Source organism: Argiope bruennichi, chromosome 5, assembly GCF_947563725.1.
Source record: "Argiope bruennichi chromosome 5, qqArgBrue1.1, whole genome shotgun sequence".
In the NCBI taxonomy this organism is placed as follows: Eukaryota; Metazoa; Arthropoda; class Arachnida; order Araneae; family Araneidae; genus Argiope; species Argiope bruennichi.
Genome location: NC_079155.1, coordinates 132342257 through 132358531, shown reverse-complemented (window position 1 = coordinate 132358531; position 16275 = coordinate 132342257). Strand labels below are relative to the sequence as shown.

General features: G+C 31.9%; 1 protein-coding gene across 5 annotated transcripts in view; it reads right to left on the bottom strand.

Annotated features, from left to right (window-relative positions):
- LOC129969679 (semaphorin-2A-like) overlaps positions 1 to 16275 on the bottom strand; it is an 802435-nt gene that overhangs the window by 701744 nt on the left and 84416 nt on the right. The window contains exon 1 of one of the 5 annotated variants that reach the window (XM_056084341.1): positions 4027 to 4152. The exons of the other annotated variants lie outside the window; for them this stretch is intronic. The gene's annotated coding sequence lies outside the window, so the exon portion shown is untranslated. Of the gene's footprint in view, positions 1 to 4026; positions 4153 to 16275 lie in introns of those variants that run through there. 5 annotated transcript variants of the gene reach the window in all.

The window sequence follows — 16275 nt, the reverse complement described above, 5'->3', positions numbered from 1 at the left end:
AGGCAATGGGTGGCAATAAGCATCGCCACATAATTCTTCATACAACTAAGAAAGTGCTGATATTTTTAAATACTATTTCTGGATAACTCAGCTAAGACTGCCTCAGCTGACATATTTCATGGCGATGCAACACTAACTTATTCTGAAATCTCCTCCATCAAAAAGATGGAGTCGAGTGCACTTTGGAGAGTTTGGATCTGTTCACCCTTGGTACTTTGGTAAGAGACCCGGTTGGTGTCACCGCCTGAATATCTCTAGAAAACAGCAAACGGCTCTCTCTCGTTTTTTGATTGGACACACCAAATCCCTCACCTTCCAACACGGACGGAGGATCTTTGCTGAAAGTCCTTGGTGAAAGGCAGATCAAGCTGCCCCCAATCACATTCTTCAATGTTTACATTTTACGATTTTTGTGATTTTAAGGGATCCGCTATTATTTTTGGACTTTTTAGAGTTCATGGAGGTGGTATAGCGCAGCTCTAACACCTGGGATTAGAAACAACAACAACAATAACAAATACTATTTCTGGTATACGAAGAATACTGATATGTAACGTACATATATTAATGTGATTAATCGGCTATTATTAATAATAATTGCGATTAGAATTAAGAATAACCGGTAATTATTAATTACAAAAATAATCTATCGGCAAAATAAATCGGTTAATCAGTTTTACTGTTTATTATTAACGAAAACTAGCAACATAAGATTTATAACGATAATTTATGTAAATGTTATTGTTCATCCCCTCAACCGTAGCATTTACACTAACGGACATAGTGACAGAAACGGCCCGAAATTGAATGCTTTTAGAGGCCTAACCATCTCCTTCGTAACATTTTTAAGAATTATTGAATGAGAATGGACAGATACACAATCATCTCACAGACAAGCATTCAACATTAGACAGACTTGAATGTTAAGATCTCATCCCAATTTCATTTATCTAGATCTGAGCGATTCCGATTTATTATGTTCGCAGGCATACAGACATAACATTTCCCAAATGTTCTTTCTTTCTTTCTTTCTTTTTTTTTTTTTTTTCAACTTATGCAAGACTAAATGTTGGAGACCAACTAAAATTTAGAAGCCTACTTCTTTTGGACGATTACCTGGCTTTTTTTTTATGTATCCTGCCAAACTGAAAGGAAAGTTAAAAAACGAAGCTAAATGTGGTAAGACATGAATTTACAAACAAAAACTGCAGAACATTTGACAGCTGAATTGGGTCTCAAAAGAAATTTTTGATTGGTAAATAAACATTTTTTTTTTCTAATTTTTTATAACAATAATAAAAATAATGTAATATAAATATAATAATCAGAGCTTAGAATTCATGAAAATACATCCTTCCTACGTTATCGCTTTCGGAACTGGCGTTTATCCATCCTAAAAAACGTGCATAATTTATTGACAAAAGAACGAGCTCACTCTTTGCCAACTTGATCCGATTGCCCAGGCCAAGCATCACGTGATCGCAGACAAATTGCTAAGTAAATCGCACTGAACCGGTCATTTGAAAGCACCGACACTCTCACACACAGAGAGATGGAAAAATGCTCCATAAAAAGTGCGGCGGAGAGGGGGGGGGGAGTCTTTCGAAAAAGAGAAAAGAAAAACAAGTTCAAATAAAAGTTGAAACAAAACCAAAAAATCTGTCACCGGCTGCGTAATCTTAATGGTACTTAAGCCAACCAGTAAAGCAAAACCAAAAGAAGATAGAGAAGTAAAATACAAAAAAAGGCAAATAATATAAAAGAGGGAAAACGAATTAAAAAAAAAATATAAGGCGGAACAAAAAAAACACGAAAATAGTTACCTATCAGCGTTGAGATCTTTTTCCAACTTTTGACAGCCTCGATCCGGTGAGCCAGTGAAAAAAAAAAAAAAAAAATGCAAGAAAAAATAAAGGAATAGAAAAGCGGTTTTACGCGAAAAAATCTGGCAACGGTGCAGATGTTCGGAAATTCCTCAGACTTGGCATTTTGTTTTTAATTTAGAGTTACCTTTTTTTTTCACTGTTTTTGCTTAGACGAAAAAAAAAAAAAAAAGAATTTCGATGAAAGTTTCTTTTTTCTTTCTTTTTTGTCACGCAAATATAAACCATTTCATTACTAATTTCTTTTCTCCGTAAGCGGCAAACGATAACAGCTGGCGTCGGATACTGAGAAGCCAGTCTTGTTTTTCGTCATATTTCATTTGTAAGATTCGTTCCGCAGATCCCGCTATCTAACGCGTCCATCCATATTTCATTTTTACACTCGACGACATGCAGTTAGCGGGCGTTTATCTACGCCGAGATTAGACAACACATGGGAGCGCTTGACAGCTTTTGGGGAATTAGGAATCCGCGCGTTCTTTAGGACCCTCTCTAATATACATCATCACAATCGTTATGGCAGCGTACAAGATATGTTCAATGAGTTTTATGTGCGTAGAAACATTTGCTGGACTCTGGATTTAAGAGAGGCCGAACCAACATAATTAAATGATAGCCGTCTATTTTAAATAGTGACAAATTTTATTTGCAATCGAAGTCGACTATTTCATCAGAATTCCGTGAGGATAATGAGATTAAATCATACAACTGAACACACTTTATCAATACAGATTATACTATAAGATTGACGTCTAGCATTGTTCTAAACATAGTTTCACTATGTCTTTTAGTTTCTTTGGATTGGTTTAAAATCACCACTAGGTAAAGAGTGGCCTTGTAAGTGTGCGGTGCTAATTTACGTACAGAGTGGATAACTTTTTTTTAGAGAGAGTATTAATAAATTTTGGGATTCTCGGTCGGCAATAAGCCCTGCTCTCTGCACGACATCATTCACTTTCAGCAATTATGAATATAAAATGGTGTTTTATATCGTAATGAGAAACCGTATTTCCGAAGATTTCACAATATTAAAGGTGACTTTGATTTATTCCGATTTAAAGATTACTCGCAGATTTAATGTTTTCATATTAGCACGGAATGGAAGTTTTAGAACAAGAGTACGGATTTTGGTGTCTGTCCGCACATTACAGACCAATAATTTAAAATCAAGGACAGCCCTCAATATTTTATAGACTTAAATGGAGTCTTATAAAGATTACAAATTGTGGTCGCCAGCCATATGCCGCTACAAAAAGATGAAGCGGATGACGCAATGGAATTTGGCGGATCCGGTCTTGATGGAACCGCACTATAAATTAAATTTATCAAAAAATTCAAATAAAAAACAGATTTAAAAAGCACATTTTTGCGCACAGAAAGAGAAAAAGACAATTTTTAAGCAAAAAACGGCAGCAAAATTTCGTTTTTAAAATTTAACAGTTTTAAAACCTAAGGAATAATTAACAAAAAAGTAAAAAAAGTTTAATATATTTATAATAATTTTAAATTAAATTGATAATAAAGTGGTGAATTGTGAAATTTGTAATACTGCAACAAAAAAAATCTAGTAAGAGACTTCAAAAAACAAATAAATAAAACTTTACTCATGAGTCACCCAAGAATTTTTATGCAGCTTATTACGATTTCTTTTTGTTAATATAAAATTTTGTGAATGTTGAAGCAATGACTCAACAAATGAACTTCCACCCCCCACCCCCACCTCTGTGAAGAGTGCTTTCTTTTCTATAAAACTTTTATTGCTCTCTTCGTTCTCGGAGGTCTCGCACACACATACACCGGATTTTTACTTTTGCGCAGTCAGCTCGATATGACCACGCAAAATTAAATACTCAAAATAAAAATGTGCAATAAAAGATCTGCAGCGTTCATCGTTTTTCACTAGTAATGGTACTATTGTAACCATTTGTATTGTATTCACTTATAATATTAATTGATACTTCCTTACAAAATTTTTCATGCGAATAACATTTTAAAAGTTTATCCACGTCATTTCCTTTCGAAGTGTGACTTGTAACAAAACAAAATGAATATGCAATAAACCAAATGAGTTTCTGTTAAATCAGCAGAAAATCGAAACCAAAATTCATAAACAGTAGAGGACAGAAGAAAAAAGAAGAAATACCTGAGAGAATGAAAGCGAACTTTGAATGGGAATGAAAAGAGGTTTGCCTCGCTCGAAGTCGGACTGCAGCTCCAGTGCTTCTCCATTCAAAGCACCGAAGAGAGAAAGAGCTGTTCTTGATCTCGAACGAATCAATCAATTGTGTGTAGAGTGGATTTTCAGCCGACAGCCTCGATCTGAGTTTCTCTAACAAGATGTTCCCTTTTCTGTCTTCTTCTCACATTTTTACTGCATTTCTTCTTTGAATTTTCCTGGAGCATGGAAAATTCAGAGAGAAAAATTTAGCAAATTCGGTTTGAAAAAAAAGAAAATGTTTCATTAAAAAATAATTTAGGGGGTGCTGAAGTGATGCAATCCAAATACAGATAATAATTTTACGAAACAGTTTCAATATATATGCAAATAATTTTAATAAATAAACAATATGCAGCCCATTGAAAACAGCAATTGCTCATTAAAACTTTAAAATGAATGAGCTCTGTCTTTGAAAAAAAAAAACATTTGGTTGTTTTGATCGAATGCTCTTCTCGGATGTAACGTTTTCCATGAATGAATGACCTAAAAATTATTTACTGATGATGGCTGAGAACGCAAAGTTCTTACCTTATGAAAGAATTCTGAAATACAAACAAATGTTTCAGAATTTTTTATTCTCAGGAAATTCAAGAGACTACATAAAAAAATTCGAATTTCTGTCGACTTCGAATTATTTAAGTTTTACTGAATTAAAATTATTTTATTCCAGTAGAATTTAATCTAGTAGATCCAGTGATATTGGCGTAAAAGACAAATGGATAAGAATCTACTGTGAAAACACGGAACTCCGCATATTCGGAAAAAAAAATCCGGCAAATGAAGGATTCAGAAATTAATAAAATAAGAGGCAAGACATTAAAAAAATAAATTAAGACACATTTCTAAGAGTTACAATTTGATTTTAACAAGATTCGAACATTTATTATATTGTATCAATATGAAAAAGGAGAGTTTTGTTCAGTTGCATTATTCCAGGTCTAGATCTTTGAGCTTCTTCAATCAGATGGGTGTGCATGCCAGAAAAAATCTGATATAAATCGATTCATGGCAGTGTTCCTTAAAGCAAAAAAGATAACGTGCCGTGGATACCTTCCAACCTGCTCAACGTGCAATGATACAATTTTGGTCAAATGCGTATAGCAATGCTGTCAGGATATTTACAATCGGAACTATATAAGACTGGTTGCATGTCACGAATAATAATTGTCTCAGGTTGAAATGATTTTTTCCCTAATGACTGCGAATGCCATATTCGTGCCATATCAAGTAAAATCATACGGTCATGATTAAAATCACTTCACTTTCGGAAAACTACATAATGAGCGTCGTAAACGCTACTTTCATTAACACTTCTGCACCAAAAAATTAAATGAATGAGTGCTGGACTTGTTTAAAAGAATTCATAGCAGGATGTTACGCATTCTTTTCTCTTCGTTTCACACAAAGACACACCAGCATCTACCAGTGAAATCTCCGAGTTCTAATACGTGGATGAACGCCTTCTTAGCTTAAGTGTTTTTCTCATTTGCACCCAATATATATCAAGGGAAAGAAATGCTTAAAAAATATCTGTAATAGATACGGAATCTGATTTAATAAATTATTAAACTTAAAATTGCACTTTTAATTGCTTTCATCATTCTTATTTCAATAAATTTAAATAGACAAAAACAAGGAAGTTTAGGGGGGGAAAGTGTTTGTACCAGAGCAATAAAAGAGATATCCGGCTAGAAGCGGAATTTCCATAAAAATACAAATTCTTTTTTTATAGATAACTGATTCCTTACACAATATTGTGGACAGCAGCGACATTTGAAAAATTCCGAGTTAAACAATAAACCATGACATGAAAATGAATACAGTTTATGAATAATACAGTACACAGTTTATGAATAATCCCAGACAATATTTAAATTTTTTATTCATAAAATATACTCTATACAAAAATTCATATCCTTTATCACCAACTTAGCAGAGTCTTAAGATGAAAGGGAAAACAACTCGAAATGAGCTTGAAATTCTCAGCTTCGAAAAAGACGTAGATGCTGAGATCTGTGCAGATGGTTCTTTTCACACTAGAGAACTGAAACTTCAAACATGCAAAATGGGGAGGGATGGGAACAGAGGAATTCTTCGAATGATGAGCCATCTATCCCCAAACAGTTGGTCCAACAAAGGGATGATTAGGACGAGATCAAAGAGACGGGAGAAGGGGGGCGCAGTTTTATTACTCTGTAACCCACTTTATTTATTCCATCCTACACCATTTTATTTTACACGTATTTCATATTTTCGGTCCTTTTTTTACGGGGAGAGCTCCATAACTATTGCCCCCCCCCACTACTGAAAAAGGGACGATTTATGAGATATCTAATGGGGGATGGGGTGAGGAGTGTATTCGACCCGCGATAATGAGAGCCGGGAGTTGTTTAGGTGACGGTATAACATTGTGGAGTCACATACTGTCCTTTATCTTTTTTTTTATGCACCCCAAGCTACACTATTTTATTAAAAATACAGGGGAATAATTCCCCTTAAAAATATGAACCGTGTGAATTTTCCAAAACGGAAATTCGAGGGTGAAAATGATAATTCATGAAAGATGTGTAGATCATTTGGCCATTCATTATTATTTTTTTTTCTCTTTTGTTGTTTAAAAGACTCATTCTGCTCTTTGCTCAAAAGGGAAGGATTGTACTTAGGAATATGGTAAAAGTTCTCCAATGCTATCTGTGCCAGCTAAAAGGTTGTTTGCTTTTCTCGCCAAGCTACTTACTAGTTTCCAAACGACACTATTTAGTAAGTGTAGTACTTTTTAAATAATGTCGATTAGAAATTTATCTAATAAGAGTACTTATTTGTCATAAACTTCGTTAAGTTTTTTTCATGTGAGAACATGATGTTGTTTTGGTTAGGGCGTTTTGAAGCTCGAAACCGCGTAGGCAATGACTATTGAAGCTCGAAATCGCGTAGGCAATGAATAAAGCATAAATGGCATAGCTGTTATTTCATCTCAAAATCGGTCGAGCCCCAAAACTTTGTTTGCCAGCTAGAAAAATTAAAAATGAAAGTTTAAAAAAATTATATATATATATATATATATATATATATATATATATATATATATATATATATATATATATATATATATATATATATATATATATATATATATATATATATATATATATACACAGAGAGAGAGAGAGAAGTCTCGTGATTGTTTTAAACCAGTTTAAACTGGTTAATGACTTAAATTAATTAAGACAAATAATGACTTAGATAATAATGTCCTCACATGATAACTTGAAATATGCGATCGTAGATTTCATTTTAATTTTCATATAATTTTTTTTTCTTCTGTTGACTATTTAAATAATTCTATAGAAGTTCTGAAAACAGCAATAAATTAATTGTAGAGTTATTTTAAAACAAAGTGATTAAGAATAAAAATGGAAATGAATGATTGGAATGGAATGATAAAAATGGGATGACTTCTTAAAATCAATGAAAATTATTATGCTGCTATTGAACAGTATACGATATCTAGCAACAGATAATGATAATAACAAAACATTTCAAAAGGAAATTATTCTAAGTCATCGACTTCTCGGTCGTCCTCAATAACTTTAAATTCATAAAAATAAACAGAAGAAAATGACATATATGTATGTGAAAGAGCTAAAAGAACCTTCAAAGGCATTTTTAAATACACGTGCGCGTGTAAGCAATACTTTCTGCAAACTTATCTTCTAAATCCCCAATCTTAATTCAGAATTGAACATGGCAACTGTTTGCAAAAATATCATGTTAGACCAAAACGCAGCAAAACGATCTAATCCCATAGTATATATCACCACATTGTCTTAAGTTAAAGCTTTATTGTGACAACACAGAGGGTCAGCTCTGTAAGTTAAGGGTGATTGCGTGTAAAATTAATTTAATATAGTGCACAGCGAAAATTCAATTAAAATTCTGCAACTTGCATAATTTTGACGATCCGATTCCTCTTCACCGCAAATGCATCGGAAAGATCTTGACTCATAAATAAGAGATGATGAATTTCCAGAAAGATCTCTGATGTCCATCGCAAAATACCCCAATTTCCTAACAGGCATTTTTAATTCCTTAATAGCCACTAATCCTTCATTTTTGTATCCTGGTGAAGCGACAGCTCTGCCTTCCAGAGGCAGTCTCGATGGCCCGTTACCACCTGCGTAGAAGATCAGATTTGAAAAGTGGTTCGGTGCAAATTAATCAAGAAGCGAGCTGATTGGGAGCTGATAGTGAAAAGGGTCGGTTTGGGATGAAAATGGCCTTCGTCTCTTGATAATAAAGAATCGTTGGATGAGCAAGGTGGTGCGTCCAGAAGCAGAAGAGAGGTAATTGGTTGAGGAAGTTCGATGGCTGATAGAAATCTAAAAATATTCCAGGTGGAAGTAGACTGTGGCCAATCCGCTGGCAAGAAAGGGGTAAAGATAAAGGAAGAAATGACACTCCAAGTTCATTCAAAACGTTAAAAGACGGATTGCTTTGGATAGCCAAGTGAGTTGAAAATAATAGAGAGACCAAAAACAATTTTTCAAAACACTCATTTGTATATAGACGCGTCTGATTATCAGCCAAGCAGTTTCAAAGAAAATATAAAATTGATAAACACAGTTTCGAAAAATATATACATTTTTATTAAATACTAAAAAGATGATTTTTTTCATTTCGATAATTTTTTTAATTGTTAAACTAAAATTTAATGAAAATATTAAAATAGCACATTGTCATATACAGAACGCAAAAACATTTCAAAACCTGGGCAAATCGGAGAGTGAATGAAAAATCGTAAATTTGCTTCATGTTCACTTCTGTACACATGAAGCAAATCAAATAAATTTGGAAAATAATGCAATTCTGAATTCTGAAACTTAATTTTTTTAAAAAAGAAACCCCTAAAATAGGGAATGAAAGCTAAGCCATTTCGCAAAGGTATCATATTTCGTAAGAAAATAAGCAAGCATACAATAAAAGTATATGCATTTCCTCAGAAATAACAAGAGCACATTCATGAGAAGAAGGGGGGGGGGGGGAGAGAAAGAACGAGAGAAGCATAATAGCTTCAACATACTTTCATTTAACTTGACTTGCATCCATACTGCATCGATGCAAATTTACACTTCTTTAACACGATTCTCACGTTTGTAGTGCCAGCATTTCGAATTCGAACTTGCATATTGGCAATGAATATACCAATTGATAATGAATTTGAGAAAAACAATTGAATTCATGCTTCACAATTTTTAGAATGATGATTTATCAATTAAAGATTAGAAAGCAGTAAATAATTAAAATAAAAATGTTTTACGTTTAGTTTATAAATCAAAGTCTGTTTTTAAAAGTCTTTATTAGATTTCTTATTAAAATGTCTCGACAATGATTGAATTTTGTCATCCGGTGCTAATGGCAAACATGGACACGTCTTCAACGGACAATCCATTATTTTCCGACAAATGATAAAAGTGAATGCGCTCACACATCGAAACGATCTACATTATATTTAAAAATGCTTTCATTGCAGGATGACATGCAAAAAATTGAATACAGTGATGAAGTTTCAAGATAAAATCCAATTTGCTAAAGTGCAGAAGATTGCTAGAAATGGGCAATAAAAATAAATATCCCACACTAAGAACTAATAATATTTTGAAGTAAGCTTTTTCCTGTCTTTTGGAATAAATTTTTATTTTGAAAAAGCAAAAAACAAAGATTTGTCATTTTCGAAAGGGTGGGAAATGATGTTAACGAAAAGGAATTCGACGGCTTTGTTTTTAAGTTACACTTTACTTTTAAATCCGAGACATGAATGGACGCAATTTAAGGATTATTTCACTTAAGATTTACTTATTTATTTGCTTAAATATTTTAAGCGTGCAGAAAATTCGAGATTTTCATAAAAAAACATTTTCAAGGATGTCTATTACTCTTACCAGAAAAGAAAACTTTTTTTTACCTCTTACCTTATTATATATATATATATATATATATATATATATATATATATATATATATATATATATATATATATATATATATACTCTTTCTTTCTCTGGATTGAAAGTGACATTTGGCGCAGTTCTACCATTTCGATGGCGAGATCCGACATAGATTTTCCTTAACACAGCAGTTACGATTATGTGTTCACATGCACCAAGATATAGATAAACAGACCATTAACGAGGGTTCAAAATTTGATACAGATCTACGATTCAACAATTATTGATCAAAATAAATGCACAGATGAACAGACCGTAAATATTTGATAAAAAAAATTCGCAAAAATGTGATACATACCTATCATTCTGATCATAAAACTCATGTGCCACTACATTTCCTCTTTCTACACCCTATGTTTTTGCATTCTGTTTTCTGCACCTTACGCTTCCCAGGCTTAGCCCTCATTTTGTGAAGACTGCTTACGGGTATATCTCATTGCGCTTCCGTGTCATTAGCGGGCAAAATTCCGCAAATATTTTGCCCGACTCCAAGAGATCAGAATGTGGGGAATCATCCAAATTTCTGAGCCGAGTATCGGCAATGACTTCAAATTCTCTTAGTGTACTTTGCATAAGAGAAAGTAAAATTTGTAACTCTGTTCTTTTCCAAAATGATGGGCTATATTATAGGTAACTGGATGTGTTGTTTTAGTTTTTCAGTTACTAAGCGATATGTTAGAGTAAATTGAAATACACAAAATGGTAACTGGTTCCGGATTGTACGTATAATGGACCCAACCCAGTGCAACATGATCATAATAAGGAAACAAAATCGGATAAATATATTGCATTGTTACCTTTATGGAAAGTGGAATCATTCTACTTTGCTTACCTGAAAGAAAATAAAGAAGCAAAATTAAGAAGAAAAAAAACTCCTCTATAATAAATACAGTTACAAAGAGAGAGAGTGAAAGAAAGAAAGAAATGATGTATAGTGGCCTATGAGACAAAATTTGATTCCCCCCCCCCCTTTTTCCATTGCGTTTACCAAGTTATATGCAGCCCAAAAAATCATTTTTTTTTTTTTTTTGCCATAATAGTACCACATATTTTTAAAAAAATGGTATGCACGTGCAATCATTTTGTCTACATGACTCCTAAAGACAGCTGCCCAAGTTTTGTTTATCCAATACGCCACTGGAATAATGTTAAGGCCATGACGATTCATAAACAATTTTCTGTCGCATTTTTCAACGTTTCTAAAAGTAATAACTAACAATCTCCATAGGAGCGTACCGAGTACCTCACTTTTGAGAATGAGGAGTGCGGTGATACAACGGAAATGGTAACTTAGTGATGTATGTTGTCGACTTAAAAAACAAATATTTTCAAGCTGTCCAATTTACAAACGTTCTCGTACCGCAAGAACTCATTTCATTTTCGATTGAATTTATTTTTAATTGAAAAGATAAATTGATGAAGGCAATATTGTGTATAAAGTTTATTGTTACATTATATACGATCAAAGAGCTTAGAAAATAATCAGAGAATAGAAGAACAAAAAGCTTGAAAAGTATCCAAAGAAATGAATTGCACAAAAATAAAAATCCTGAATGATAATAAACATAAATAATTCTATCAAAATAAACTCTTTTTTTATGAATAATAATAGATCCCGCTCAGTTTTTAATTAAAACAAATTTTGGTCCACAACTTTAATGTGCGGAACTTAAGTTGAAATAAATAATGTGTTTATAATATCAAGAATGTTAAGTCAATCACTGAAAAGAGCAACATTCATTAATTCACGTTCGTTGCGTTGGTTCAAAGCCAAATAAATTATTGTTCAATAAAATATCTTTTACAAGATTCTGAAGATAAAGATGGTCTTAGGATGGTACAAAACATTTTGAGAAGATTGAGCATTTGTCATTTAAATGCTACAATTAAAATATCTACGAAGTTTAAACATTAATTGTATAACTAAACACATACAAAATTTAAAATTTTAATAATTATTATTTTTAGAATAATTTTTTGAACCAATAAAATTGTTTAATCTAAAAAAAAAAAAATTTTCATTGAAAATAAATTGCCCTTTTTTAAAAAAAATTTTACATTGATATTTTACTGATTCCATCGGATAATTATTTCACTTTGTAGGAAATGACAAAATACCGAATTGGAAGGGTTAAAATACCGAAGATCTAAAAAAATGTATTTCAATAATAATAAAAATTCTATCACTGTTTTGTTGAAGCATTTAATAACGCACGTTTCTTACAAAATGCATTCACAGGCAATTAAGCAATTAAAAGAATATTATGATGTATAATATTGTGAGACGTAAGAATACAGAGCGTGACAATTTTTTATAATTCTTTCTCTAATACAGTGCAGGTAAAAACACATTAGCCCCAATTTGATACGATTTTTAAAAGGCACCCGAGATGTTTAAAAAATTGATTATTCTTGAAAGTAAAATGAATGACTCTGCTTTTTAATGACCACAAAAACTGAAGGTTGGGAAAAAGAAAAGCAAATATAACATAAAAAAGTATTTACTGGATCCAATGTTATATTTTCTAGCGACAACTTTGTTGGAATGTGCTGTGATCCTAAAACTGTTTTCCTTTGGAAAGCATTAACAGATAATTTTAAATGACCAGTAAATGTGTAAGCTCGGATCAAGTGCAAGAAAATTTCTTTTGCTCAATTCTTTTGTATTTGCGATATCAACAAAACAAAGACAGCAGGCGAGATTTGATTGGAACGTAAGCTGAACATTCATATTTTAATTACATTTAGTATAACTAATTTAGAACTGAGTTTTGAAATATAGCCACAAAACGTTTCCTTTTGCATAATTAGTATATTAATAAAATAAATAAAAAATAATATAAATAAACAAAAATCTCAAATACGAAAAAAAGACTTCTAAAATAAAATGATTTGGATTTTAATAACTAATGTTGACGGCGAATTTCTTCTTTTTCTTTTAAAAAATATTATCAGCATTGTATCCAAGAAAATTTTACAATTACACTCGTTAAAAACATCGAGAGAATTAAAGATAAAATCATGATAATGAATCATTCAAAATTAGATACGAATTATTACTTTTTCGTGATGATTTATTTTTATTTAATTTTTTATTGGATTTATTTTTTCTGTTTAAAATTTTAGAGCGCGGGATGCACTTCTTTATTTAAATTCGAAATCTTACTTTTTATCCAATCTGTTTATCATTTAATTGAAATTCTTTCACATTTCAAAAAAAGTATTAATTCGCAAATAATCTTTTCAAAATCATTTTAAGGTTTTGATTTATAACAATTATTTCTACCAAGAAGGAGCCCACTCAAGTTGCAAAGCGAATTCTTGGGTGAACATTAAACATCAGGGAAAATGACTGCCGTAACCTTATAAATTTCTAATTTAATTGTAAGATAATCAAATTCTAAACATTAAAATTCATAGGTGGTATCGAAAGAAAAAAAAAAGACAAAGAAGGGAAAAGAGAAAAGCTAGATTTCCAATCCCTGAACTTTTGATAACACTAATAAATTATAAAACTTTCTGTAATCTATCAAAGTGAAGTAAAAAAAAAACTTAAAAAATCATCCTCTAATGATCATTGATAACAGAATGCAGACATATTCAAACAGTAAAAGTAGTTCCGAGATGAATACAATTTATAGTTTACACACTGAATGAAGCAAAATATATTGAAATTAAAAAGAATATCTTGTTATTATTTTAATAACAAATTCAAAGGACTAGAAAAAAATTTGAACAACATATTTCAATTTAAAAACGTTTTTAACTAGCCAAATGTTCTCTGAAAATAGAATCTTCTTCATAATTTCTCTGAATTAAATATAACTGGACATTTTTAACAGTCCGAAGAAGACAAAATTCGTATCATTATTTTTTTTTCTGACACCGCTGCATCTTCCAAAACTGTTCACATGTCCTGTACCAGTAGAAAGTACTAATGTGCTTTGCAACTTTCTTTTGACAGTTTTTCTGATTTTGGTGCTTCAATGATGCGCATATAATTAGAATTTTTGGTCTAAAGGGAAAAAAAAATCATTTGCTAATGCTATATTACGTGTGATATATTTGAAAAATGAATTCGCTGTTACATCATTTCTATCATTTTGTTACCTTTTTTTCGTTGAGATTACAACTAGTTTCCATTAAATTTTTTGTGCTGATAGTGAAATTTGATACTTGCAGACCCTAGACAACCGATTAATATTTAAAACATTCAAATCAGAAATACTTCGACTGTATTTTCGATTGACTTTACAAAAAAAAAAAAAAAAAAAAAAAAATCTATCTGTAAGTAGTCAATTTTAGCGAATTTGAATATTGCATTTGTATGAGGCAGAAATAACATTTTATCCTTACATCAAATATAGTTTTGCTGATTTTGCTGAAGCAACAAGGTTTCTTTCTTTTTAGTTCAACAAAATTTCATTAAATACAATGTAAAAAATATTTACTTCAGAAGTAAAATTTCATTTTTCTTATATATATTATAATCATATTTATTCTAACAAGATAATCATATTTATCCTAGCTAACAAGAAGCAAAATATATCACGTTCCCTTATCCTTTTAAATTTTGTTGATTACTGACCAAAATACGGACAAGAAAAAAAAAATATGTAGTGGACGCAATATTCCTGATTAATTATTTAAAACGAAGATAAATTGGATCAATTTTTTTTCCGCCAACAATTCTCGTAGCACCGTAAATGCTGAAACATATCCAGCAGCAAAAAGGAACTAAACAATAGAGTGATAAAATGCATTATGATTGGTGCAGATTCCACCGATGATCATTTCAAACTCCAAAAATGTCGATCTTTTCTAGACAAAGCACAACACTGAAAAATTTTAACTCAGCATTGAGCTTTGGCTAGTTAACATGAATGAAAGAATCAACGTTTTTGAGGCTTGAAATGAATTAAGAGTGAAACATACGGATGCTTGTAGAAGTTCCTGCACATCAAATCTGCAATCAAAAACATAATTTGAATTACAATAGTATTCCGATTATTAATTTTTTTTTCGGATTTCTTTCTTTGGAAAAAAATTAAAACTTTTTTCTAATTACCAAGTTTACACAAAAATATTCAAAATTGTATAAAATAGCTCTGATACTTGAAATGGACACTTGACATTCATAGAAACTATTTTCTACACATGAGTATATCCTTTTTTTTTCCCATATTACTGACAAAATAGTTCGTTAACGGTTTGAAAAGAGAGACCAGTTATTAAGAGGGGCATGAAAACTCTTATTAGAAGCAACCGCAGGTGGTAAGGTCGATAAATGGGCAGGTCGATATTTCAACAACAAACATCTGCAGCATACGTAATTACAGTATTGAAAAGAAAACTGCTTGGCATGACGAGGCCATTTGAATGACATTCGTAACATGAAGTTATTCAGATGTCTATTTAAGATGTCCATTTCCAGAAATAATATTTCACAACTGAACATTTGGAATGGTACATAATTGTAATAAAAAATTCGGTTATATTAATTGGATCAATAAAAAATGGTCCTTAAAATTTGAAGATATTGAAAAATATAGGTAATTGTTTCAAAAACCGCCAGTTGCATATAATCTTAAAACAACAGATATTTCAACGAGAATCGTTTGCTTCCTTCATGTTAAAGTTTGAAAATACTCAATAGCATTCGTCAAAAGGATGAATGCAAATAAGTAGACAAATAAACATATAACAACGACAAAAAAACATGGCTCTTCCCGTGATCGGTTTTTCTGTGCTATCCGCTGACGGTGGTTTAGCTTCAATTCATACATGACGTTTATTCCCCGTGATTAATATGCCAAACGATTTACCAAGTGGGGGACGGATAGAAAGAAGTTTTTAATCAGCTGCTTTAAAATCATCAGAGTCTGGCTTCTCCGAGTCATTTGTATATTGATCCACCCTTCGCCAGACTTTATCGAAGGCCCTGATCTCTCGCAAAAGCTCACTCACTGAGATGCCACTAAACGATAGTAAGGAATTCTTTCTTGCCTACCCCCTATCTGGACAACCCATCGGCCGGCGCACCTCTCGCTGGACTGAGCAGCAGACTACTCGACGAACTTGCTAAACACTGATTACTACTCACAAAATAATAAATACAATAATAAAGTTTAATTCCCTTAGGGGAGAGGAAGCAGGTGACCCCCTCGTC